Here is a 24,982-nt window from a genome sequence, read left to right on the forward strand (position 1 = left end):
AACCACTACAGAGCCCATGTGTTTTACATTAGCGGTAAAGTAATTGTAGTTGCAGAGTTTCTTTCAGTGACAGTTTTATTTACTCCGCTGCATTGTTTGGTTTTTAGTATTGAGTTTAGGTAAGAGGGAGAAAGAAGTGATATTAAGAGTTACGATGCTCCATTTAGTGTGGATATGCCAAAAGGAGGCATTATTATAAAAGAAACATCAAAACCAGCTTCTTTTAAATATAAGGAGGCAAGACATTTTTAACTTCTCAGAGTGTTGATGTATTTCCTGTTTCTTTTACTGGAGAACAGAAATAAAGTCTGCAGCTAATCCAAACTTTCGTTGACACCAATAGGCATGGAAACCAGCTTTCAAATTCCAAAATGCTTCACCGTAAGTGAAGAATATTCTCACCTTCCTTGAAACCTTTCCTGTTGTACAATACGAATGAAAAAGTTTTGGAGAAGTGATATGGAAAATAATGTGTTTTCCTGGTTACTCTAACTTCAGTGTTTTCCAGAATAATTTTACATTTGTCATTAAAAAAAAAATCTAAACTTCTGGTTTAGTAGTAAAACTGGTTTTAGTCTGTTAACAAGATCTGAGGTTATAAAAGAAAATGGTTGGGCAACCATGGCTCTTGCAATAATTTCATATGCAGCCTTCAGCAACAAAATTCTTCTTTAGAACAAGATGCTGATATCCCTGAGGCTCGTTGTGTCTTGCTAACCGTGTCGCTAAATCCTCTGAGGAGGTAAATCACCTAACTAGTGTGCTGGGAGAGAGGGTACGGGAGTTACACGTCACAAGTCTCTGAATAGCCTGGCTTTGAGTGTAGCTTTGCCCAGCTGGATTGTATAGCTGAGATGTATGGGGTTTTTTTGGGTTGATTTCACTTAGGACTTGGGCTTTGAAGAGGTATTAAAATAGTTTAGTAGCAGGAATACATAAATGTATTCGTTAGGGACATACCCCCAGCTGTCAACAGAGGAAGGAAGCTGAGTAATCCTGTAGCATGTGGAATGGGAGACAAAAACCTATGTTCTTAATTTTGCCCCAGGCTTATTGTGTTATCTCAGGCAAGTCACAAAAACTTCATTTCTATTCTACGGAGGCTTGGCTTTTTGATGTCATTACCCCAAGTGCCTGCGATCCAACATGTTTGTGTACACTGCCAGGAGCAGTGTGTCAGGTAGCCAGGCCCCATGCCTGAAGATACTAAGCAGCAATATAGTGGCTAGGGAAGAGCTATAGCCTCAATAAAAGGGCAAAAATACCTGAGAGCTTTGTATTAGAGAAATGCATGGGGTGTTTAATGGTTAACTTTCCTGTAAAAAATGTCAAGCTTCCTCATCTCTGTACTTTTTTTCATTTTAACTTGGTTGCAAGGTAGCTCTGTTGTCTAACAAAATTCTGACACTTTTCTTGTTGTTAATAATTTTTACCAGAGGAATGCTGAGAAGCTTAGAACAGTTTGAAGCCTTTAATACTTCTTGCCGTGTTCTGTGGGTCCCATGTGCAGCTGTTGCATCAAGCCTGGGATGTTTCAAAAGCTTCAGCTTGAGTCCTTTGTTCTTGGTTAAAAGATATTTCTGCTTTTGGATAATATCGGAGTAGCTATCAGCATTCACAATCTGCATTCTAATTTAGTGGAAAAAATGTTTCTTCTTTCTTCCTCGGGATGCCAGTGGACTTACCAGTGTGGCATTACAATTGCATTCTCGTTCTGGTGTGACGACTTACTTGCACTTGGCTGTGCACACTTTTTCTTCACCTTGTCCTAAATACAGTATTCATGTTGCTGCCAAACAGACTGCATTGACCAGTGAGGAGATTTGAAATGGCACTGTTCATGTTCCTTGTAGAAAAATCAGTTGCGGAGAGGAATATTTTTAGTTTTCTGTAGTGAAATTTCCCACAAGAAATTTGTTGTATCTCTGGCACTCTTGGGGTGTGTGGAGAAGGCTAAGTTACTGATTTTTACTCACCCCTTCTATTTGCAGAGTGCTGACCAGGAAGAAGCAAGAGTGCAAAGTCAACGGGTAAACCAAATAACAGGACTGTAATGAGTTATTTCTTCCTCAAAGGTTTAAAAGCACAGAGTAATAAGGGTAGTAGAAGCAGAATTTTTCTTTTAAAAGTTTCATGGCTAGAGTTCATCCATCCAGCTGGAATGAACTGGGATCTGTCACAGAAAATTGGTACCAGCAGCATTGCTGTAGCTTTGGGGTTTATTAACCCTTTATTGCAGGGAGGGATGTGTTTGGGTGGAAGTTCCACAGATGGCTGCTGTGGATGAAGAGGAATGTGATCTGAACTGGCATTTAGTTACTTAATTGGACTACCTTAAATTTAAATGTTACTGTATATACCCTTCACTGAAATATTTTATGCTGTCCTACTTTATTGCCAATTAGCCCTGAGGGCTTCACCTTTATTATTTACTGCAGCTTGTTTTCACTTTCTTTGCATGTGGTACTGTTGCTCATTTAATATGCAGAACATGTGGAGATTATTTTTTATTTTTATTTTTTTAAGCTTGAACTATGGGTGTCATTTTCCTGATCCTATTGTACAGGAATTCCTGTGATTTGCTGGAGCACAAAGCCATTTGTGCGGGGATTTTTATTTTTTTTTCATGCATGGAGAGAACAGATCTTGTTCTCTTTAAGGAAAAAGCAGGAAAGTCGCAAATCAGTTACAGAACAATCATTTAGCCTGATGAGTGTGTGTGTTTTCATGGAAAAGAGCATATATAGTTTGACTACAGTAATTAAACATTTGTGCAACAAAGGATTTCTATGACCTATTGTAAGAGTTGATATGTAACACCCAGGAATATGTTTGACTGTGGAGTATGTTAATAGAAACCCGAAAGGTACATTTGTGAGCTTTCATAATTTCGAATTTGAAACTCTGCAGATCCAGTTTGCAAAGACATTTGTAGAAAAAGGTTGAAAATGTGGAAGTTTAGAAAAGCAGAGAAGAGTTTCCTTTGTGATGTGAACTTGATGACCATGAACTGACTGCTCTAAGTCAAGCACAGAGCCTAGTTCATTTTCTGGTTGCTGAAAAAAATAATAAAAATATATATATGCAAAAGGGAGAAGAGCTGTTTCCTGAGAAGGAGTGCAGTGTAACCGTGCTGACTCCTAGTGTTTCAAGAGCAAGTAAGTATATGTGCTATATTGGCCCTGTGCTGCTGGGCAACCTTCAGCTGTGCCCTGCATACAGGAAAAATTGTTTTGCCTGATCATTTGTGACTTGCCAGTGGAGCAGAATTTATAAAGTATGTCTTGGGACTGTTTGTTATCAGTGGAGGATGTGGGAAATCTAGTGGAGAAAAAGTGAGAGGAAAAAATAATACTGTTAATACAATCGAACTGCGTAACTGGAAGCGGCTTTGTTGTTGCTCTGCTATATGGAGGCATTGCTGGAAACAAACTGGCCTCTGCTCAGGAAGTGTGACTTTCTTAAATTATATTCTTTAAGTACTGGTGCTTATCTTCACAGATAAGTGTTTTCAAGACAAGCTGATGGTCAGTGTGCAGATGTTTCTTGGAAAGAATAGTTTACTGAGATGGTGCTGTCTCTCTTAGATGAAATGAAACAAGAATAGTAGCTGTGCTCTTTGAGATCTTTAGCGTCTGTAACACAGCAGATTAACAAAAGGTTTAAAAAAATGAATAATTCCTAGTCTTTTTAAAGAGCATTTTTTAGGAGGAAAAAAATATCTGCCAGGCTTCTTAAACTATTTTTTCTGAAGTTTCTTTTATCTGGTTGTTGATAGTGGCTGTAGTACTGGCAGGAGATCTCTTGAGTGTAGACACTTGTCAAGTGAAGTGCATGATTATGAAGTGAGCTTCAGTCCATATAAAGAACACAAAAGAATTAGTAGGAGACCTTTGGCCACAGAACTAATGATGTTAAAGACGATATTGAAACGATCGACCGTTGCTTCTTACTGTTGTCCTTGACAGAACTAAGTTAGTTTGACTATAAATTATGGAGTTTCTAGTATTTTTAAGTAGAAACTGCAGATAGAAATAAAATAGGCTTTGTCATTTGGATTTTCCATGGGAGTATGGATGCACCAAAAAGTAATCCTGATGTATGTTGTTCAGCAGCAGTGGGACTTTCCTAAAGCTTCTACCAGCTGTGTTTGCAAGCAGAACTATGAAAGGAGAAGTGGTAATATTTTTTATCAAGGGATTTCTTTACATATGTTTCCTTCCTATGCCTATAATATAAAATAGGGTAATATATTTTACTTCTGTTTTACACATCAGTTGTAAAACTTAATAATAAATTACATGAAAAGAAAACTTTTGCAGGAAATTTTGGTGTTAAATTCTTGGTAGTGAGGAATGGACGAGTGGGGGTTTGGTGAACTGGCTTAGGAAACTTTCTATTTGGGGGAGTGCATAAATCCTGGAAGATTACTTCTGGTGTGTGATCCTTACTAATGCTGCCAAGGCCAAGATGTGAATATCAGCTTCCCTCTGCAGGGACTTGCAGGTCTCTGCGTTCATCTTCTTGTTGAGCGAAGGAAAATGATTCTTTTCTAGGAGGAAAAAGACCCCAGGAAGCGGACATGCTGCGGTTGGCATATGAGTTTCAAAGAACAGCAGGGTCTGGGTGTTTTCTGGGTATCACGGGATCTGAACTGAGTCTCTCTGATAGAGGCTGAAAATACAGTTCTTAGTGTTTTTTGAGCAGTGGTGAGATATTGAGATGCTGTTTCAGGAAGTGTGGGTTTCACTGTGGCAACATTTAAAGTACAATGTTAACATGGGAAGAAATTGATGCATGCCAAGAACAAAGATGCTATTTAGGACAAGAAATTAATATCTAAATTAACATCCGATTTAAATTATGATGATAGAAACAAAAATTATCATGACAGAAACACAAGACGTGGGAAACAGAGTACTGGCATTTGGGACTTGTGGTATGGATTCAATTAGCATAGGCCCTCAATTCCATGGACTTTCCATGAGGTGACAGATAAAAGACTTCTAGATTTCTTTTTCATGTAGATTAATCCATTGCGTGCAAAAGTGAAAAATTCTTTTTTTTTAAGTTCTCCTTTCCTTTCACTTGGGATAACAATACTATTTAGAGAGCTGCTGAAATGATACACCAAAATAGAATGCATTTCTAAATCAGGAACTTTCTCTCCTCTGCTTATTATCCCATTTCTCATGTTCCTCAACTTTAGTTCAGAATACAAATAGCTTCTTGCAGCCTATTTATCTGGTAATTTTCCCTATTCTATATCTAGCTTTCTTTGTAGTCTTCAGCTTAAAAATCATTTATGGAATTGTTTGAATAAAGCCACTGACTAATACTGAGATTTAATGCAACCCATTAATACAGTGCAATCAAGTATTTATTCTTGCTCTTTTTTTTTTTTAGTAATTTGAAATGATCTGACATGGGAGCAATAAAAAAAAAATGGAGCATTACTCAAAAAATACCATGTTAACCTGGTGAGACTGACTAAATCTGTGATATCAAAATAAGCTAGTTCCACACATATATATGCATTTCAAGTAGTTGATGCTAGAAGAACAGTTGTGACATGCTAGTCTTAGAACTACTCTAAGATGACTGATTCTCAATTTAGTTTTCTACGTATCTGCTTTCTTGTCAGCTGTCTTACCCTCTTCTCATTTGTTCTACTCATAGATGGAATAAATTACAAATGTTAAGCAGAGTTCATCCCAATACATCCAGTATTCATTGCCCTCCTTATATTGTCATATTCTTTTTGTCATTTGTAAATGTGGTAGTTATTGTTCTAGATAAGCATCCTAACTGCTTCCCTGTAGCATAAGAAATAGAAGTTAATAAATGTGAGGATTGGGAGGGGTGTGTTTATGGGTGGCTTTGGTTTGGACTTGTGGGGTTTTGCTTGTAGAGTTTGCATCTGAATTAATAGCACAATTCAGCTACTGGATATTGCTTTTTAACATTGGAAAATGTATGGGTTTCCTTAGAAAACTAGGAACGTGAGCCTTGACATTCATGCTAAATTTGTTCGATGCTTGACATACTTGCTAGAACTAGTTAGTTAAAGCTGCTTGCATTTTAATCTAGTGAGGTTTTGTGTTGCTTCTGATTTTTGTTTAAAGGGCCGATCTAAAAGATGACTGAGTTTGGGCAACTGCTATAATAACCCTGGTGGATGCCAAGGGGCTGTAATAATTCATACAGAATTTATTGTATGAGTTGAAAGGTGATATATGTGTACAATATTATTTCACATATAAACTGTTCCTTGTTGCATATATCTTTTTTGCTTTTAGATGTGAGTTGGGGAAGTGGAAACCTCTAAACATTGATTTGCTAGAGCTACCACCATCCTGTCAGTGTATAGGATGTTGTGCAATTGAGGCACTATATCACAACCTGTACTCAAGCTGAAGAGTGCCATATTTTTACATGTATAACTACCATTCATATAACTTACTTTGTATTAAAATGCTTTTCTCTTATTTTTATCCCCTGCCTCAGAGCAAAAGATTGTACTGAGCATGGGGAGAAGGAGTGAGGACAAATTGTAGGCTGTTCTGTGCTTGGGTAAAGCGGAAATGGACACCACTTCACTGTGCTGAAGCCTGTATTTGCTAAGCTTTACTGTGCTACTTGTGCTTGAGTGTAACTTGAGTCCCTGTGAAGCTGATGAATTAAAGTTGATACTTAAGGCTTCTAACACATTTTTGGAAGTGTAGCCTATGTGCTGTTTATTAAGTAGATAGACTCTCCTACTTGTTATCAAAAGTCCTTCTCAAGACGCTGCATTATGTAGTCAGCCATTACGAGTTACGCAGATTTACATCATCTATGGCGAGATGTGTCTGTTCCTTTGATTTATTTCAACAGAAATCAAATCTGTGCCATCTAATCTACCTGACATCTAATCTACATTCCAGCTAAAACATGCATGTGCTCTTTTTATATGCCCTACTCCTGTTGTATGCTTGCTTTCTAGAGCATTTCTAATATTGGTTTTGATCTCTCAGAGAAGTGCTAATGATTTAAAGTGCAGGTATCTGCTGTAAGCTACTTTACTTGGACCCAAATTAAATAGAATACCATGCACCTCCCTGAACAAACTTGGCCTCTAATGAGTTGACTGGTTTTGTAAGAGAACTAGCTAAGGGTGTTTACTTACTGACAAGAGTAGTTTTTAAAACTAGAGTTTCTGTGCAGTGGCATTGTGATACACACCTTTTTGAAATTTCCAGTTCCTGTTCCTGGTGTCAATTTGTATGTATCCTGAGATATGATATTGATTTTAAATCTCTGCACCCTGCAGTATTTCATGTCATTTACATAAGAAGTAAAGGGTGAGTCAGCAAGTGCTGTTGTTTTAGCAGAGCGCTGTTGGAAGCAGGGAAGGATGCCGTAGTGAAAAACTATACCGTGTACCACAAGTGCAAGAGCAGGATTTAAAATACAAAAGGAGGGAAAGCTGTTGCTGGTATTTTCTGTCAGAGAGAGCATCTGTTTTCTTAAGTAACATAGGGCATTTGGGCAATGGTTTGAGGGTCTCTTGGAGTAGATAGCCTTTCATTAAGAAAAGCTGATATGATGGAGCAAACAGTTGTCAGGAGCACAACTTTTCTTGAGCTGCTGCACGAGACTTCACGTACCAAACCAAGTTGTCTGTTCTTTCCCATCTTGTATCAGCTCATCCACTAACAGATGCTGTCTTTCTCAGAAAGTGTTACCTTGCCGACTGTCCAAGTATGTCTCAGGATACAAGGAAGAAAGAATCTCTAACTGACTTCTAGAAATAGGAGCATGGTCAAATTTCAGACCTAAATGTCTTTGCTAAGAATACAATAGTATTCAAATAGCAATTGATGTGTTAGTGTTTTCTGTTCATCTGCTGATAAAGCATGATTGAAACTAACCTGGAAAATTACCACTTAACAGTTTTAGAAAAAGTTAATCTATTTTATTTTTCAGGCAGTGAAAATATTTCAATATATTTGGTATTTACTCTGAGCCTTAGGATCTCTTTTTTTTTATTACCAGTATATAAGTTCTGAGAGAAACAATTACTTTAAAATATTTACCTAATGTCTTTATTCAAACTTGATTCATAAGAATCGGAATTACTTAACCACAGGCAGCCATGACTATCAACTTTCCTGACCTTATTTCTCAGTCTGAAAGTAGGCTGCTCATAGCTTATTCAGTTTTAACTAAGAGCTTTGCAAGAACTATAGAAAAGAGTTACCATGTCTTGCAGATTGCACTTATGCTTTAGAAAACAGAACATTGACAAACTAATAGGAGAAAGAAGGCATTTGTCATAATATGACCGGTAAGCACAGTGACACATACTCAGATGAGGAAAATGAGTCTTTCTGTAAAATAGTTTTGAGATCAAAATCATGTGCATTTTATATGAAGGTGACTGTGAATATAATTACACTTACAGAATTAAGTACTCTTAACATAAACTTGTCTCCATTACACCTTTGTATTGGGAAGGTAAAGGAACTGTGTGATGTCTGCTTTTTACCTTGTCTAGTGGGTACAAAAATATGTTTAGGGTGCTGCAACGTGAGATAGGCCCATGGTGATACCTCTTCCCAGTGATACCTGCTTCTTGCCTTTAAAGCGGAAAATAATTCAGATTGTGAGAGATGACACATTTGTCCTGAAATAGCTTCTCAAGCCAGCAGTGAATTTACTTAATAAATAAATAACTCTAACCCCTTTCAGTTTCTCATCTCAGAAGAGAGAGAGGTTCTGCAAAGGTCACAGCACCATCAGAGGTGGTTTGTTAAAAGATGGTAACCAGCAGGTTATTTATTTGAATATTTATATCCTTAGGATCTTAATTCCAGTAATGCATGTTTTAACTGTTCCAGTCCAAGAACAAAATGCGCTCTCAAAAGAAAAAAAAATAATTTTTCTTTTTAGTGGATAGTTTTGGAACTGTTTATGTTTGGATAGCTGGGAATGTTTATACTTGGATAGCTGGGAATGTTTATTTTCCCAGGAGCTTCTGGAGGTTCCTGTGAGAAAATTCCTTGCTCCCCTCAAGCATGGATTGTGGATTGTTAGCAATGCAGACAAAACATGTGAGCGCCCTGGACACAATAGTCATTCTCACGACAGCACCGCTGGTCTACAGGTTGAAAGGGCTGTTATCTAGGGAAGTACAGCTCTAAGCTTGCAAAAGTGGACTTTTATTAATAGATAGATCCTGTCTAGTAAGGCAAAGAAAATAGAGCCCATAGCAAGCCTGAAAAAAAAATAATTATATATGTCCTCCACTTCATCTGTCTAACTTACATTTATGGCTTCTACCACAGTAAATCTGATGAGCAATTTTACCCAGAGTTTCCTAAACCAGAAGAGAATTACCATCCATTAGGTAATACTGCCAACAGACCTTAGCCTTCTGTTTTCTAAAAATTATTGCAAACTGTCATAAGAACAAAAGAGAAATCCTTATTGATAACATTTATTTTCCTTGCTTTTCTGGAAATATGTGTGAGAGTCCTTCAAGCTTTCACTTACTGGAGAAAAAAATTGGTGTGTGCGGAAAGCTCCCGATCTCCTAAGGGAAAAGAGGTTGCCAGCTGAAAGAATGCTTTACCCAGAGAGCTGCTTCAAGGCACTCAGTCTGGGATATTAAAATAGTATGAAAACCAGTGGTTTCCTAGCAAACAACCCTATGTTTTCTACTAATGTAAACTTTTTTGATGAATTAAGACTTCATGCATTGGAATCAAAATACATAAAGGACAGTGCAGGTAAATTAGTCGATCTAAGTGTGACTGAGTAGCAGATCTAATGCAGTAGAGAAAAACAAACAGGATTGCCAGATAAATTTTGGGAAGAATGTTCAATATAAGCAAGTTAGGCCCTTTCTGGAAAGCTGTTGGTAATGTGATCATTTGTGTTCAAGAAAGATGAATTAGGACTGGAACAGACAGGGTGATCTGAGGAATGGAAAGCCTATTGTATGACAGTGTATTGAAAAAGCTTGGCTTATTATCCGAACAAAATGAAGTACGAGAGGGCATATGATTCCTTTCTTATCAGGAGACCGGTATGAGGAACAGAAAATAATTACTTTAGCTGAAAGACCATGTTGGCAGAAGAGCAAATGAGTATAAACTCTCTATGAATAATGCTGGGTTGCAAATTAGAAAATGGCTGTGAACTATTATAGCAATCATTTTTAAATTTTTTTTTTTGAATGACCTTCCAGTCAGAAGGGTGGGAGAAGATATTCAAATAATTTCAAGGTGTACTTCAAAAATGTGCGAAGGGGCTTTATTATGTGGTGTCTGTGACATTAAAATATTCAAACAGACGATCTGAAAGTTCTTATAGCCCTGTATCGCTAATACTTCTTTTTATGAAAGTATCAGGATCCTGATTGCTTTTCAAACTTTTATGACAGCTTTTGAGGGGAGTGGGATTAGTCAGAAAATGTGTTCTCTAACTTGTAGTCTTTCATAGAGTAGAGCAGCTTTTCCACTTCTCTTAACATCTCCTGCAGATGTCCAGGGTACTGATGCATGGATGCTGTTTGTAAACATGGCACAGATTTAGGGAAATGATGTTACTTGGCTTAAGTCTTCACAAAAGTTATTTCTGGTGGTGGCGCTGGTGCAGATGCGTGTAGTTTTCCATCCGCTGCTTGAATTCCCTGAGGGAGGCACCCAAAGGGAAATGAAAAAGGTCAAGTCTGTGTGGCTGAGCAGAACTGCTCTAAAATGTTCACTTTAAAAGTAAAAACCTCATGTTAAAAAGTTACCTTCAAATGAGGGAGATAAAATATTTAACTTTCTTCTTGGGTAATCATGACAATTTTTGGCTTTTAATGGAGCTGATAGTTGGTTAGTTCTGTACCTCACATAAAAATCACTCAAAATACAGAACCTAAGGCCCCCAGCAGGTGATGCGTTCAGTTTTGGCAGAGGGATTGCATCAGCTTCTAGAGGGAACTTTAGTGGAGAGTGTGTACTGGGGACAAGACTGCTCCAGCTGCAGAGAGTTTTGTACTCGGAGTTCTCATTTTCAGCTGCTCCCATGAGTCAGAAGACTGATGGATATTTTGTATGAAGTATTGAAAGGTCTGGCCTTGTTTAAGGCAGCAAGTTGGTTTTTTGGTTTCTTTTTCCTGTATTTAATACATGAATAACCTTCTGCCATTTGAGTAAATGCTGCAATCGGCTGAGGAACTGGGAGTGTTGGAAATACCTATAATAGGTGCAAGTATAAATTTTGTTTCATGTAAGTAACTGGCTCATGAGTATAAATCGTGTCATGTTTAATTTATAGAAAGATTTCTGAAGACCTTAATGTAATTTTTGTGGCAATAGATACAAATTATGAAATACAGATTTTGGCATACTCGGAAGTAATTGTTTATTCAGTAAAAACCAAATGGGGATTTCAATTCATTGTGTCAAGATATTCAGAGTCAGTGCAATTTTTAGTCCAGCTTCAATGCAGAAGATTGTCCTCTTGTAATTTTATATTGCCATTGAGTTCATCTGATTGGTAGAACAATATTTGCCCTAATTCCTGTTGTGCATCATAGACCAAAGTGTGACTGTGGTGACTGGCTTCTTGTGAGACAACTGTATGTGCTTTTCACCACCCTTGACGTGTAACCTTTCAAGTGTCCCCTGAAAGTTAGAGTCCAAGTTTTTTCCTTGGCTTCTCTAGCATGTTTTTTTGGTGCAAGTTCTCTGATACTCATATGGAAATGAGATTTTTTTTTTTTTTTTTTTTCCTATCCAACTGCCTCAGGCTCTGTGAGCAGTGCTGAATACTTTAATTCCTATCTAGGAAGGTGTTTTTCACTGAAATTCCAGCTTGAATGCTTGGGTTGTAGTCTGCTGCTTCAGGGGAGCAAGGTGTTCGAATAGACAATCTGAGAGATGGCAAAATCTGTCATGTTTTGTTCAAGCAATATGCACGGCGTGGTGAGGGGTGGGGGAGAAAAAGTGCGCGAGAAAAGCCTAAATATGTATTATCTCCATTCTGGAATGAGTATTCTTGGGGATGTAATTTGTCAGAACATCTGGCTTTCTCTGGCTGCAGTCAGCTGCTGCTTTTTTTGAATTGTGGAGTCTGTCTCAGTGATCAGTGGATAATGGAATTCTAATAACCAGCCTGAGGTATTTGGGTTTAGGCGAGTAACAACTCCCTGGCTGGCCAATATAAATGAATAGCCAAAAAAACTTTTGATGATGCTCCATCAGTACTTTGCTGACAGAAGCTAGAGTGTGCCTTTTGTGACTTCTGTTTCATGGCGAAAGTAAGCAGAGAAAAGCATCACAAGCACATTTAAGGAGATTTTTTCGATTTTGTGGATTGTTCCCACTATGGAAGAGACTTAAAAGGGTGATTCCTAGAAATTCTGATGAGGTAGAAGAGGGAGAGCAGCTGGCCTGCTGACCAGTTGTAACAGCTGAGGGCTTCAAACATGATGTTATATTACATAAAAATTGTAACAGAGAAAATGCCTCGACTGTTCAGTATCTATGTAAGACTGCAGAAGGCTGGGCTTTGTTCAGAAGAACTGAGACAGAGGAAAAACCTGTGTTTCATTATTTCACTAGCACCGGTCATTATAATGATTGCAAAAAATCGGTCTTTTTAACACAAAGGCTGCCTGTTAGGCAACCAAGCAAACAGTGATGAGATGCTGCCTCTGTCGGTTAGCACTTACCACGGTGGGGGACCCTGAGCAGGTGAGTGAGTGCTCTGACACTTCCCTGTCCCGGCTGGATGCGCCGCAGCTGAGGACGGATGGTGTTTGAGCCCCCCGCAGTGCTCGAACCACCTCTTAGAGGTGTTGCTTTATGGGTGCAAACTGTGTGCGCTGAAACCCTAGTGCAAAGGTGGTCTTTGGCTGGCAGCTGTTCACAAGGGGAGGGGTGATGATCTCAGCATGCAAAATAAGAATGTTTTAGGCCTGCATTAACTCCTAGCTGAGAGTTAACGGGGTGCAGCAGTACATGGCTTTTTCTGTTCCCTGAAAAGCACTGTACTGTAGCATCCGATACTGGCAGGGGGTCTGTACCCCAAAAGTTTCAGTAGGGAGAAAATGAGTTACTGGGAGCAGAAGAGCATCTATTTTTAATGATGCTAAGACTCAAATGTTAATTATCTCTAATTTATAATGGCCATTTGTCTTTGTCACTTTTAATCTCCCACATAACCTTACACTTGACAAATCTTTCTCACTGGAAAAAAAAAAAAGGCTGTCTCAAATAGGGAGAAAAAAAATGAATCTAGTGCTCGTGCTGTGTACTATGTTAACAAGGTAAATAAACAGCTTCTTCCTTTCATTTTTTTCACTGCAGACACTGAAAACATGTTGAAGACTATTTAGATCTATATGCATAGATTAAATGGCTTTTTCCTACTTCCGTTGACTCTCAGAGATAAATCAGACGTGGGAGTTTGCGTTCAAGGATTGGTTATTTATCATATGAATAGCCGTGGAAGAGAATAGACTGAGATACAGTGAGGTGGTTCTAACTGGGTTTCAGATGTGTGCTTTTCAGCGTGGTGTATCTCGGTTTCAGAGCGTGCTCGGGAAGAAGCTGTGTATATGATCTTAAAGCTTTGTGGGGCAAAGAGCTTTAACAGGCCCTGCCTTTTTTCCTCATAGCCTGTCTTTATTTCGTGCAGCCAGTTCTCAGTTGGGGTTGGTGATTGCAGGCCGAGTGTCAGCAGCTGAAGGGGTGAGCTGTGCGGAGCCGGCCCTGTACCAGAGCTGTAACCTCCTCCTGGAACTGGAGCTACAGCGGGCCCTCGTATGGATACAGTCCGTGTCCTTCTGCACAGAGACGCAGTGCGAGGGAGTGCAGCTTTGGATTAACTCAGCATAATTGCCAACCATAAGCTTTGCTGGATCTGATCTCTGTAGCATGTTCCAGAGCATTCACAATGTATAGATTTACCCATCGCTTGGTCTATTCCAGCTTCTGTTTGGAGGTTGTAGAGGTGGCATGTCTCTTTTTTTTTTTTTTTTTTTTTTTTGATGCACTCAACACAGAGGGAGCTCTTAAATAAACTCTTGTTTCTGAATGGTGGATTACAGATTTTTTTGAAAGCAGTTCTGATCGTGTGCCCAAGCTGTGAAAATAAACAAAACCTCCTGTATTTGTAATTAAATACTCCAAGCTCTTTTGTAGTTTTCTGCTGGTTATTCATACACCTAGTCATGTGCCTACATAAGCAGTTAAATTCTATTAACCTGTCTTTGCTCGGGTGACTTCATGATGTGTTGGTACTCTTCTCTAGAAACCACGCTAAGACACAGCCTATACAGAAGAGAAAAATACTCTGTTGTAGAGAAATGGCTAAGAAAAACAGTTTACTATGATTCTTGAAAGGTTAAGAAGTTTGTATTTTACATTATTCTCGTATTATTTCTTGAAAAGTGTACCTGAAGGTAGTACCTAGTCTCAGTGCTGCACAAATTAATGATTCTGACTCCACACTCTGCAAGATAATGAAGTTAATATGCATTTTAACACTGCAGAAGTGTTGCTGTAAAGTTGATATAGCTTCCATTCCCTTTACTTTTAATTTGAACATTCGTTGTTGTCTCTACATAGCAACTTTTCCATTGGAACTGTAAACCTGGCAATGCCACATGCATGCTTACTGGGGAAAAGATTTTCTTTTTTGCTTTATGTGAACCTTTAGAAATAATTATGCACTAAAGATTGGAAAATGACTATTGGCATTGTTCTCCATCCGATAAGCAGGTATGCAACAGAGAATTGATGGAAGTGTTTTACTTTGCTGACTGTGCACTGTTAATTGAACTATTTAGCAAATTGCTCATCTATGTGATGAAAATAAATAGCTGCTAAGTATATAGCATCTCATCAATATCTTCTTTTAAAAATGAATTTGCTGTATGTACTGGAATGATATCTGTTCTGTAAAGCTGATCAATACTGTTGCAGAACCCAGTCAAAATTTCAGCTTGTTCAACTCACCAGCACATAGGCATGAAGCTACAACTCTGACTGAAAAGTTACGAGAAATACAGTTACTCCCAGACTCTGATGGGTGGTGCTGCAGGGCTGGCAGGGGTGGTGAGGATGGAGACTGACTGTCCGTGGCAGCTGTTGGCAGAAGTGTCGCGGCTGTGGTAGCAGCGTTTGGTGCTCACTCTCTGTGCAAAAGGGCCTGAAAGGTGCGGATGGTCCAGATAAGGTGGAGGTATGATTCCCTGCACATACCATGTCCTTGTACCACTGTCAGGAGGTGCTATATTGAAAGAGTACAAGTCAATACTTCCGTGAGTACTTTGAGCAGGCTCTCTTACCCTGTGCTCTACCTGATTTCGTGTGTAGCTGGTTATTGCAAGTTGCTGGGAGTGCATAACAGCACTAAGTACTGGGGAGTCATTGGAAGCCACTGGTGATATGATGAGGTAAATCTAGAGTGACTGAGCACAGGATATAGCGTTAATTCTTTGGAAAACTCGAAGTGCCTTCCAAATGTGCCCTTTGGTCATAAACTGAAATGCAAAGGCTTTAATCAAGGGCAAGCACGAAAATTTCAGGGATGATGATGATTTGGTGTTCTGAACTTTGACAGTGTGTGCAGATGCGGCTTAGACTGCCATGAATGACTGAAAGGAATGGGGTTTTTTAATTATATAAAGGCCAAGTAATTAAAGCTGAATTTATACCTAGAGAAGTTGAATACTTAAGTATGTCTGTGATAAATGCATTAGAAAATATAAGGACAGTTACTCATTGCATATGGCATTACATGAGATTTAAAAAAAAGTAAATATGAGTATCCCCTTTTAGGGCAGTAGTGTTCTTCCCGTTACAACAAGCTGTCGTATGTACAATGTACCTGTCTTAAATTTTACAGCCTAAATCTTTGGAATGAATAGTTGTCAAATATTTGCATTTGGCCTAGGTTACAAACTGTCTTTCTGGCTTAGTTTTTTTGGTCTTTTTGTACAGCTTTTGTCTGAGAAGATCATATTTTAATCTAGGGAAGTTTGGTCTTACCTCAATTATGCATTTTGCTCAGAAAAACCTAGAGCAAATCATGAGAAAACTAAAATTGGAAGAGAATAATGGATGCATGAGATGAAAATCTGCATTCTTATTTGTGTTTATATTTTTGTAGTTGTTTTTGAATACTGTTGGGACCATTAGGGAAAAGTTGGTTTATAAAACGATTTTGAAAAGTACAACAGTTTATTCAGGTAAAGTACTGGGAGAATATTTGCTTTTTAAAGTCCTTTTTAGTATTATTTTTTTCCCTCCTTTCCGTCTTTCATCTTGTGAATTGGGACTAGAGCTGAGTTGTTTCTTTATGTTTTATATTTTGTTATGAACTGCGTGACGTTTTGCTTTCCTGGGCCTGTGTGGACATCTCACAATGAGACCCTTATAATTATAATTTTCTGAGAGTTTAAGTAAGTTTGGGAACTCAACCACTAGACGATATGAAAGGGACCGTACTGTAGCTTCCATGTTTGTGTTCACATACAAACAGTTTCTCTTTTTAATGAACATTTTAAAACTGTTTCTAAAACATATTTGCACACAGTTGCATAAAAAAAAAATCAGTTTCCTTTCAAAAGAAATATATTCCAGAGAGGAGAGATGCACAGTCTAATGCCAGTCACACCAAATGCAGTATTTATGTACATTTGTCTGTAGGACTGCTGTTTATGAGGTGGTTAAAACCAAATGAAAACAAACAAAGCAGATTCAAAAAGTATTTTAGAACTGAAACCTGAGGATTGTAGTTACTTTTTCTACTCCTTCCATTGTGATATTAATGAGATAAAGCTTGGAATGGTATACAAGCAGCAGAGTTTTTTGTCCTTGTATAACTGCATTGGGAATTATAAAATGTGTGTTTGTTATATAGAAGGGTTTTACTGTAGATTTGTCAAATTTTGACATTCCTTTCCACTTCTTTTCTGGGTGAGAGTAACAGAAATAGGTTCTTCTGAATTGAGGTTTTGCCCAGGAGAAAATTACATTTATGATTCTGACTGCATGTTGATTTCAGTGAGTGTAAGAGGTACTTGGGCTTCCTCTTCCTTTAAAGCACACCAGTGTCACACAAAAACAATTACATGTTTTAAAATAATTGCTGAACTGTTTCTGAGTTACAGATGCTTCTTCCTATAAATCAGTGATGAGTATATGTTCATGTTTCTTGAATAACTATCCATAAGGATTAGAAAATGCAAAAACTTCACTTCCATGTTGGGCCAGATGTTACCTGTTTGAGGCTAGCATGTAGAACACCGTTTCTGCATTTTAAAATGATGTCAAATTTTGGGCCTGCCGTTGATGTACCCCTTCTTTCAAGAAATAGACCTGCTGTAAGTTATTTCTAAATAGGGTAAGATGAGTATCACCAATATAGAAATATCAGTAATTTTATTTTCATTTGTGACTAAGTGTTTATAGGAAAATTTCAGTTACAAATATGTGTTGAAGATTTGTCCTGGTGTTCTGTAGAAAGCTAAATGCCTTAGAGCTGCTAATGTTATATTAGTGGAGCAACATGCAAATGTAAAATTAGATCTAAGTGAGGACTCCCACAGATTCTAAAGTGTTTTGGCCCTGAATAATTTGAGTATTTCTTTACTGCGTTTAGGAAAAAAAATAATTGTTCCCACTGTAGAGAATTAGGAGCTGACTGAGACAAGATATGGTTCTGCCTTTTCATGTCTGCAGTAGATTTTAGCTTGACCCTATCTAATGACATGCATTTAGGATAGCAGACAAGTAAAATAGACTTTTTTTAAAAGGAGAGTTGGGGGGTTTTTTAATAGTAAGTTACAGCCAGAATAAAAGAATCAAGGGATGAATTTGAGGCATGGGACAAAATGAGCCTTTTGCCAACAGATTGGCAAAATGAGTTTGAGTTTTACTTGGAAATCAAGCAAAAAAATGGCCCTTAGGGGGCTATGCTGTAAATGAATATCTGGTATTCAGGCTAAGTAATTGAACAGATGTGAATGCTCAGAACGTGCCTCCACTGTGTGTTGCTGAGGCTGGCATCCTTTTGCCAGCAGGCTAATCCAACGGGCTGTGTTGGCTCAGGAAGACCACGTTACAGAGGTTTCCTTCGTATTTTTTCCATCTTATTTTTACTGCTTAATCAGTCTTCTGTTCTCAGTCAACATTCAACATAAATTTTACAGACACTAAACCCACCCTCACCACCCCTCAAAGCCTGTACTGTATTTTGGGAAATACAGAAGAGGAAGCCAGGTTGTTCCATACCACTCCTTGTGAAATGAAAGTATTTGTGTACAACAGCAGCTCCACTGCACAGAAAATGTGGGGAAAAAGTGCAAGTCCTGTGTAGGTGACAATGCAGGGCATTTCCTTCTGCCAGTGCTCAAAAATATCTGTGACCTCAAAGATGTTCAGGAAGTGGCAGGAGGAGACAGGGCCATCCATTGTGTGAGGCTGGGGATCAGGACGTCTTTTGCAGATCAGCCTGCAAAGGCAAATACTTTTTATTGAAGAAGTGGAGAAAATACTTTTTAATATACTATGTTCTTTCATTTGTGGTTGAAAATTTGGATTCCAAAAATTAAGAAATGGAGAAATCTGCCATTCAGTTTAGAGCTAGAGCCTGATTTTGGCAAAGGAGCAACTGAGCATCGCCTTTCTCTCTTGAGAAAATCAGCAAAGTTCAGAATGATAAATGGGTAGCGGTAAGTGACTTTCTCCACAGGAACCAGAAAATATTGTGCTTAAATTATTAATTAACTGTTACTAAATTATATATGTATATATCTCCCTTTAAATTTATCTCCAAAATGTAGGAAGTAGGAGGAAAAAAATACATGGGCACTTTTCTTGTTTGTACGGAAAATTAACAAAAAAGCCATGTCTCATGTCTTTTTATTTCTTCTCAGGTCCGCACCAGTGTCCTACCTGATCACAAGGAGCCAAGAGCGGATGTTGGAGTAAGCATTTTTTAAATTATTATTTATTTTTTTTAATCATCTCATTAGCAGACACAGACACCCAATGAGGAGAAATACTGTACTGCTTAACTGCTGAGCAGGAGCTGGCAACAATTTACTAGCAGAAGTTGGGTACAACAATTAAAAAAAATGAAGACAGAAGAAATAGTCTCAGTGATTGGTGTAATCTCATTCACATATTTGTTAGAAATCTTCTTGAACTGGAATTATTCAGAGGGGAGCCTAACTATCTAGACTTCCTACTACTGCCATACAACCTGGATGGGATTGAGAGCTTGAAATTGCATTGCTTCAGTGAACCTGTCCTGTCACTTTCTGGTTTTCATGTGCGGAATGTAAAACTTCCTGCTGTAGGAGTAGCCTTTGGGTTGACTGTAAGAAATTAAACTGGTGACATATGGAGAACTTATTTTTTTGTGTAGGTCTGTAGAACTTTGGGCAAAGATATTGGCAAGGCTAGAACCTCCCGGACAGTACAGACACCTCGTGAGGGTGGGAAATGCTGGTCCTGCTAGAGCTGTATAAAAGACCAAACACCATCTGGTGTAGGTATCACACTATGTCCACAAACATTTAAACTAACTGCTTTTCTAAGTTTTTTAGCCCAAAGTGTTGACTTGACTGCATTACTAGGGCTTCCTGGGCACAGTGTCCAGGAGTTTAGGTAGGGTTTGAAAAATCTGTAGCTTGGCAGCAAGCTCAATCTTAGTGAAATAATCCAAGTGTTTCAACTCCTCCTATAGCTATTATAGAGACTTTTCTCTCTGGCAACCTGAGATCATCCATCAAACTACTCAAGGCACCTATCTTAAGCGTTATAATTTTAAGTACCTCACTAGCAAAATTGGAGAAGAGCATTACTCTGTAATCAGCATTACAGCTGCAATGCTTTTTAAACGCTACTTTTCACGCCTGTCCAGGTCACAAGTGCAAAGTTAGATTGGTTTGTAGACTGCCAGCTCAGACCCCAGGGTAACTATTTGGATCTAAATCAGTATGGAAAATGTATTCTCCAGCATTGTTTGCAATTAGACCCCTTGAACATTAGCATCATTCCTTTCATTTGGGTCATGGCATCATTCAGAATTTCATTTAGTTTTGCAAATAACTCCTAATGGTCTTGTCAGGCAAAGGAAATTTTATTCTGACTAAACGTTAAAATATGAAACAGACAAATAAGTAGAATTTTTTACACTTGTAAAATTACTCACCTTTAATTTCCTAACCCTGGAGATCTAGGTGTCACACTTGGAGATGGTTAGTGGGTACAGTGACCAAAGCTCCTAGATTGTATAAGAGCAGTGTAATTGCTTCTTAGCCCTAATCGTATGAGGACTTGAAATTAGGGTTCTTGAATGGTTTTATAGTTTTATTGTGCTGCAGAAAGAAGCCCAAAGTGACCCAGCCTATGTCAATTCCATTCCAAATATCACTCTTCCTCTCTGCAAATGGAGAGGGTGCAATTACAAGCCCTCAAAGGCCATGAAATGCCAGAATAAAGGCTGCTGCATGGACTTTTTGCTGCAGAATGTGCTTTGCTGGACTAAGAAGCATATGCTCTTGTAAGAAGATACCTAATCCAAGCTGATTACACCACTGTAGAATTTTAGTGAAGAAACGCTGTCTTGTTGACTGATCTGAAGGAAGACAGAGCTGTCACTCTAGCAAACATGGGCATCCACTGTGTGTCACACTTGGATGTATTTCTTGTAAAAGTACGTGTTTCGTTTTGGCAGTGAAAACTAACTGTGACCTTTTCTTGTACAGCTGCGGTATTTTTCTCTCTATGTATTTCCTGTAGACTTTTTTCCTTCCCTACTTCCTGTTCAGCATTTCCCTGTTCAGCATTTCCCACATTCACTGTTTTCCCAGCCTTCCTTAAACTCTCAGCTTCTATCTTCTTTCCTTTGCATGGGAATTCTAAGCCTGTGATGGGTGACTTAAGTTGGCCAAACTGGAGAGCAGATTGTTGCTTACTTAAGTTGAGAATTGTGATTCGAACTGTACACATGATATGCAAGAAAACCCGTATTCAGGCTTTATTGTTAGCATTCAAATACTGGATGTCCAGCTGGTCTTCCTGAAAGAAAGCAGGCTGCAGGATTTTTTTACCAGAGCAAGTTGTTCTTCTCAATACCAGTAAGTTCTCTTTTTAGCCTGAAGGGGAAAGTTGATCTCTGAATGTAGACGGTGTTGAGGCAGAGCAACTTGATTCTTCTTTAACTTGTATGTCCAAGACAATATATAATTTAACCTGGAATTTTACTTTGTCATTCCAACAGTAGAGTAAAATTAGTATAATGTTATCAAAACAAACTTGATGTACATCTTGGTGTTTTCTTGCAAAAACTCAATGTAAACTTATGATCTCATTATAATGTATTGGGAGTGAGTGATACTAAGTTGTATATTTGAAAGATAAATGGATAGAGGATAGCTGCAGACTGTTATTTCCTTTTCCATTATTCCCAGGGCAAGAATACTACCTGTTGCCAAGTTGACCAAATGAGATTTTAGCAATATGCAGTGGGATATGAGCAGAGGTTAAAAAATAACCAAAACGCAAATGAACATGCATTTGTTTTCCTCTTTGTGCTATTTTCTTGATGATGTGTGGAGGTGATTTTGATAGGAGGAAAAGATGTAGTAGTGTAACTTAAATTAACTTTACACATTCTAGTTTGATTAGCATGTTTCTCTGCCCTTGTACTGCAGTGAATAGGTCTGCCTTACGATGGAAATAAAGGAAACAAGTACTTGGAAACACTGCCATAGAGAAGTATAACATTTCTATTAAACCTGTGCTGAGCTCAATGTGAAAATATGTTCTTGGCAAATATGTTGATATTTGAAATACATACATGGTTGTGCCTAAGGCTTGAGGAAAAAAAAGCAGAGCAAGAACACATTTGGTAAAACGCCAAAAATTTAGCCTTTCTTGTAATCTAGAAACTACAAATACTGAAAGAAGAAGCAAAATGCAAATGCTAGTACTGAAAACTTTCTTGTGGCTATACTTGTTACAAGCTGTTAGTCTGTCAAGTTGTCAGACTGTTCTTAATGAAAAGATAGAGATTTCTGCCTGTAAAACCATAGTTGAAGAATTTACTGTTTATCATGTTGCAGGTGCATAAAAAAATTCTACCAGGTCCTGCATCGAACTAGTGTATTGAAATATAATATTTTTGCAGGAACCAAATAAAGATTTGCAAGTGTGAGACAAAAAAAAGGTAAAAATTGACACTTCAAAAATGAATGGAGTCATTATCTTTCCTTTCTGCTTCATTTTCTAGCGAAGCTTCCTGGGATGTACAACTTTTAGAGTAGGAGACTTGGTAAAGTCAAAGGAGCAGCAGTTGACCCTTACCCTCAGGTAAGTGTTTTTCTCTGTTGAAAACCATGTTGAATTAATAGCCCATGGCATTTTGTGTCCCAAGAAGAGCAATGAAGCTGATGAAGGGTCTAGAGAGGAACAGCTGAGGGATCTGCAGAGAAAAGGAGGTTGAGGGGAGACCTTATCGCTCTCTACAGCTACCTGAAAGGAGGATGTAGAGAGGTGGGAACCTATTTGTTCTCCCAAGTCACAAGCTATAGGACAAGAGAAGAGGGCCTCAAGTTGTGCCTAGGGAGGTTTAGATTGGGTATTAGGAAAAATTTCTTCGGCTGAAGTGTTGTTAAGCATGGGAACTGGCTGCTTAGGGAGTTGGTGGAGTCACCATTCATGGAGATATTTTAAAGACATGCAGATATTTCACTTAGTGACATGGTTTAATGGTGGACTTGGCAGTATTAGGCTAACAGTTGGACTCGATGATCTTAAACTTCTTCCGATGTAAACGATTCTCTGATTATGATTCCTTCTTGACTGTGTTTGAAGCTCTGAATTACTTCAGTTAGATTAGATGTCAACTCAAAGTGCTTCTATTTCTACCATGCACAAAGTTGAAATGAAATAAGCTGGAGCTTGCCATGTGTCAGATTAGAAAATCCTAGTAATTTTTTGGTATTAACCTGTAGAAGAATTGCAGGGAACTTGAAGTAGGGAATGTTCTTTCAAAGTTTCCTTTAGAAAGGTGCATAAGGTTCTCTATTTCATTTGCTGTGTGTGGTTTAAAGAGTTAACACTGTGATTTTCTAGTTTGGTTACTAGGCATATTTAAATACAGTGAAAATTGGTTATAGTCTCCAGAACTCATTGTTACGTGCAGCCAAACTCAAGTGGCAGTGGAGGAGTGACAATACCACTCGAGTGACACAGGGTACAGATCTGTCAGAGCTGGTGTTCAAGAACACATATTTCTTAAAGCTGTGCACAGAAGAAAAAAGACTAGTTTTCCCTGCTGACACTGATTTGTGTGGCTTAAAATGAATCAAGATACAAATCAAAACTTTTTAAAGGTTAAGAGAAACCTTTTAGGAGGTGATTTTCAGGATGAATTCACTGGACTTCATATAGCACAGGGATTTTGTTGAACTGATCTTTGCAAGCATATTGGAGACTTATCTGGGATTGCTGGGCAGGTTCGGATAAGCTCAACAGAGCAACTGCTCAACATGCCATGTTTGAACATAGGCAAAATTTTGGGATGAAGAAACTATGACTAGAAAAACCAAGGCACTGATATGTGTTCTTCCTGGGATGTTGTACATAGGTGCTTTAGAAAGTTGTGTTACATTCTGTCCTGTGCACATGAAGCCAGCCTTGATTTGGCTGAAGGTCCAAATTATAACCCATTCAGCGATGCTGTGGTACTGTCAACTGTGTCAAGAACACAAGGGGTTTTTTTGTGTGTGTGTGTGTGATGGAAACTTTTTCAAGTGTTTTGGTCTTATTACTCCATGTGCTTTCCTATTATAACAACAGTGGTCACATATGTGTGTGTATTTTACAAGGCTAAGTTCACAAAATACCTTGATGTTAATTTCTGAAAAACACACAAAATTCCTAACAAGCAGAAAACTGTCTTCTGACAAACAAAACTGAAGAGAAATTGTGAACTGCCTACTCTTTATGAAAATGTATAGCTAAATAAACAATTAACTACTTAGTGTTTGCAAGAGTCTGTTCTTAACAGAATTTCACCTTGTTTCAGTTTTGGGGGCAAACTTTGCCTCTGATTGACATTTTTGACAAATTCAGTCTAAAAGAATGCTTCTGACAGGTGTCATAATAATTGACAGAATGTGAAATTTCAGGCAACTTTTATCAGAGTATTTTTTATCTAACCCATCCAGTTTGTAAATGCAAGATTCAGATGACAGATTACCAGGTTAGTTCCAACTGAACCACTAAGCCTTGTCAGATTTGCTTTTAATTGCTATTTTTAGTCTTTTGTGTTGTCTTTGTGCAGCTAACACTGGAAGATAAGCACTATATTAGTTCAAAATAATGTGCAGATATCTGAAATGGTAGGTTTTAGTTGATTGGATTATTTTTTCTTTTAAAGAAAAAAGTCCCCTAACCTTTAAAATGTGGTATTATTTCCTGATTAGGGCTATTCAGCAGCACAAAACCGGTAGAAATTACCCACATTGCTCAATGGCAGTTTAACCAGAGCAGTCTAATAATGTGAACTTGCTTTTTTCTAATTGTCCTATTATATTAGTACCTCTCGGGAGAACAGGGCATGTACCAAGGGCTTTGTCAGGGCACGCAATTGTATATAGTTCTTGTTGATACACTTTGGATGGGACTTTACCAGGGAGCGCCTATGATTGAGATACTCCTTTGTTAGATCTGAAGAGATTTAAGTATCCAGAAATAGTTCTGTGGTGTGCCCTGTAAATATTGGTGCAATTACAGAATCTACTAAGTTTCTCCTGTGTTTTCGTTCAGTTATTATGTCTTGCTGGTGTCTTTCTTAGGTACAATGCAACAGTATAAAAGTGCTTTTAAAGGAATGCTGTTGTATTTTTCTCAGTTATTTTGAGGACAGCTGGCTGTCTGTAGTGCTGACGAACTGCACCCTACTTTTTACTCTT

At 38.2% G+C, this 24,982-nt stretch overlaps 1 long non-coding RNA gene across 1 annotated transcript in view; it reads left to right on the forward strand.

Annotated features, from left to right (window-relative positions):
• Positions 1-22,373, forward strand: part of LOC104281369 — a 43,138-nt gene extending 20,765 nt beyond the window's left edge. Inside the window, exons 3-4 of the long non-coding RNA XR_717887.1 lie at positions 18,929-18,979; positions 22,294-22,373. This is a non-coding gene — a long non-coding RNA (uncharacterized LOC104281369). The remainder of the gene's footprint in view (positions 1-18,928; positions 18,980-22,293) is intronic.
• Positions 22,374-24,982: the final 2,609 nt, after the last annotated feature.

The sequence above is a fragment of the Apaloderma vittatum genome, unplaced genomic scaffold, assembly GCF_000703405.1.
Source record: "Apaloderma vittatum isolate BGI_N311 unplaced genomic scaffold, ASM70340v1 scaffold12602, whole genome shotgun sequence".
NCBI classification, from domain to species: Eukaryota; Metazoa; Chordata; class Aves; order Trogoniformes; family Trogonidae; genus Apaloderma; species Apaloderma vittatum.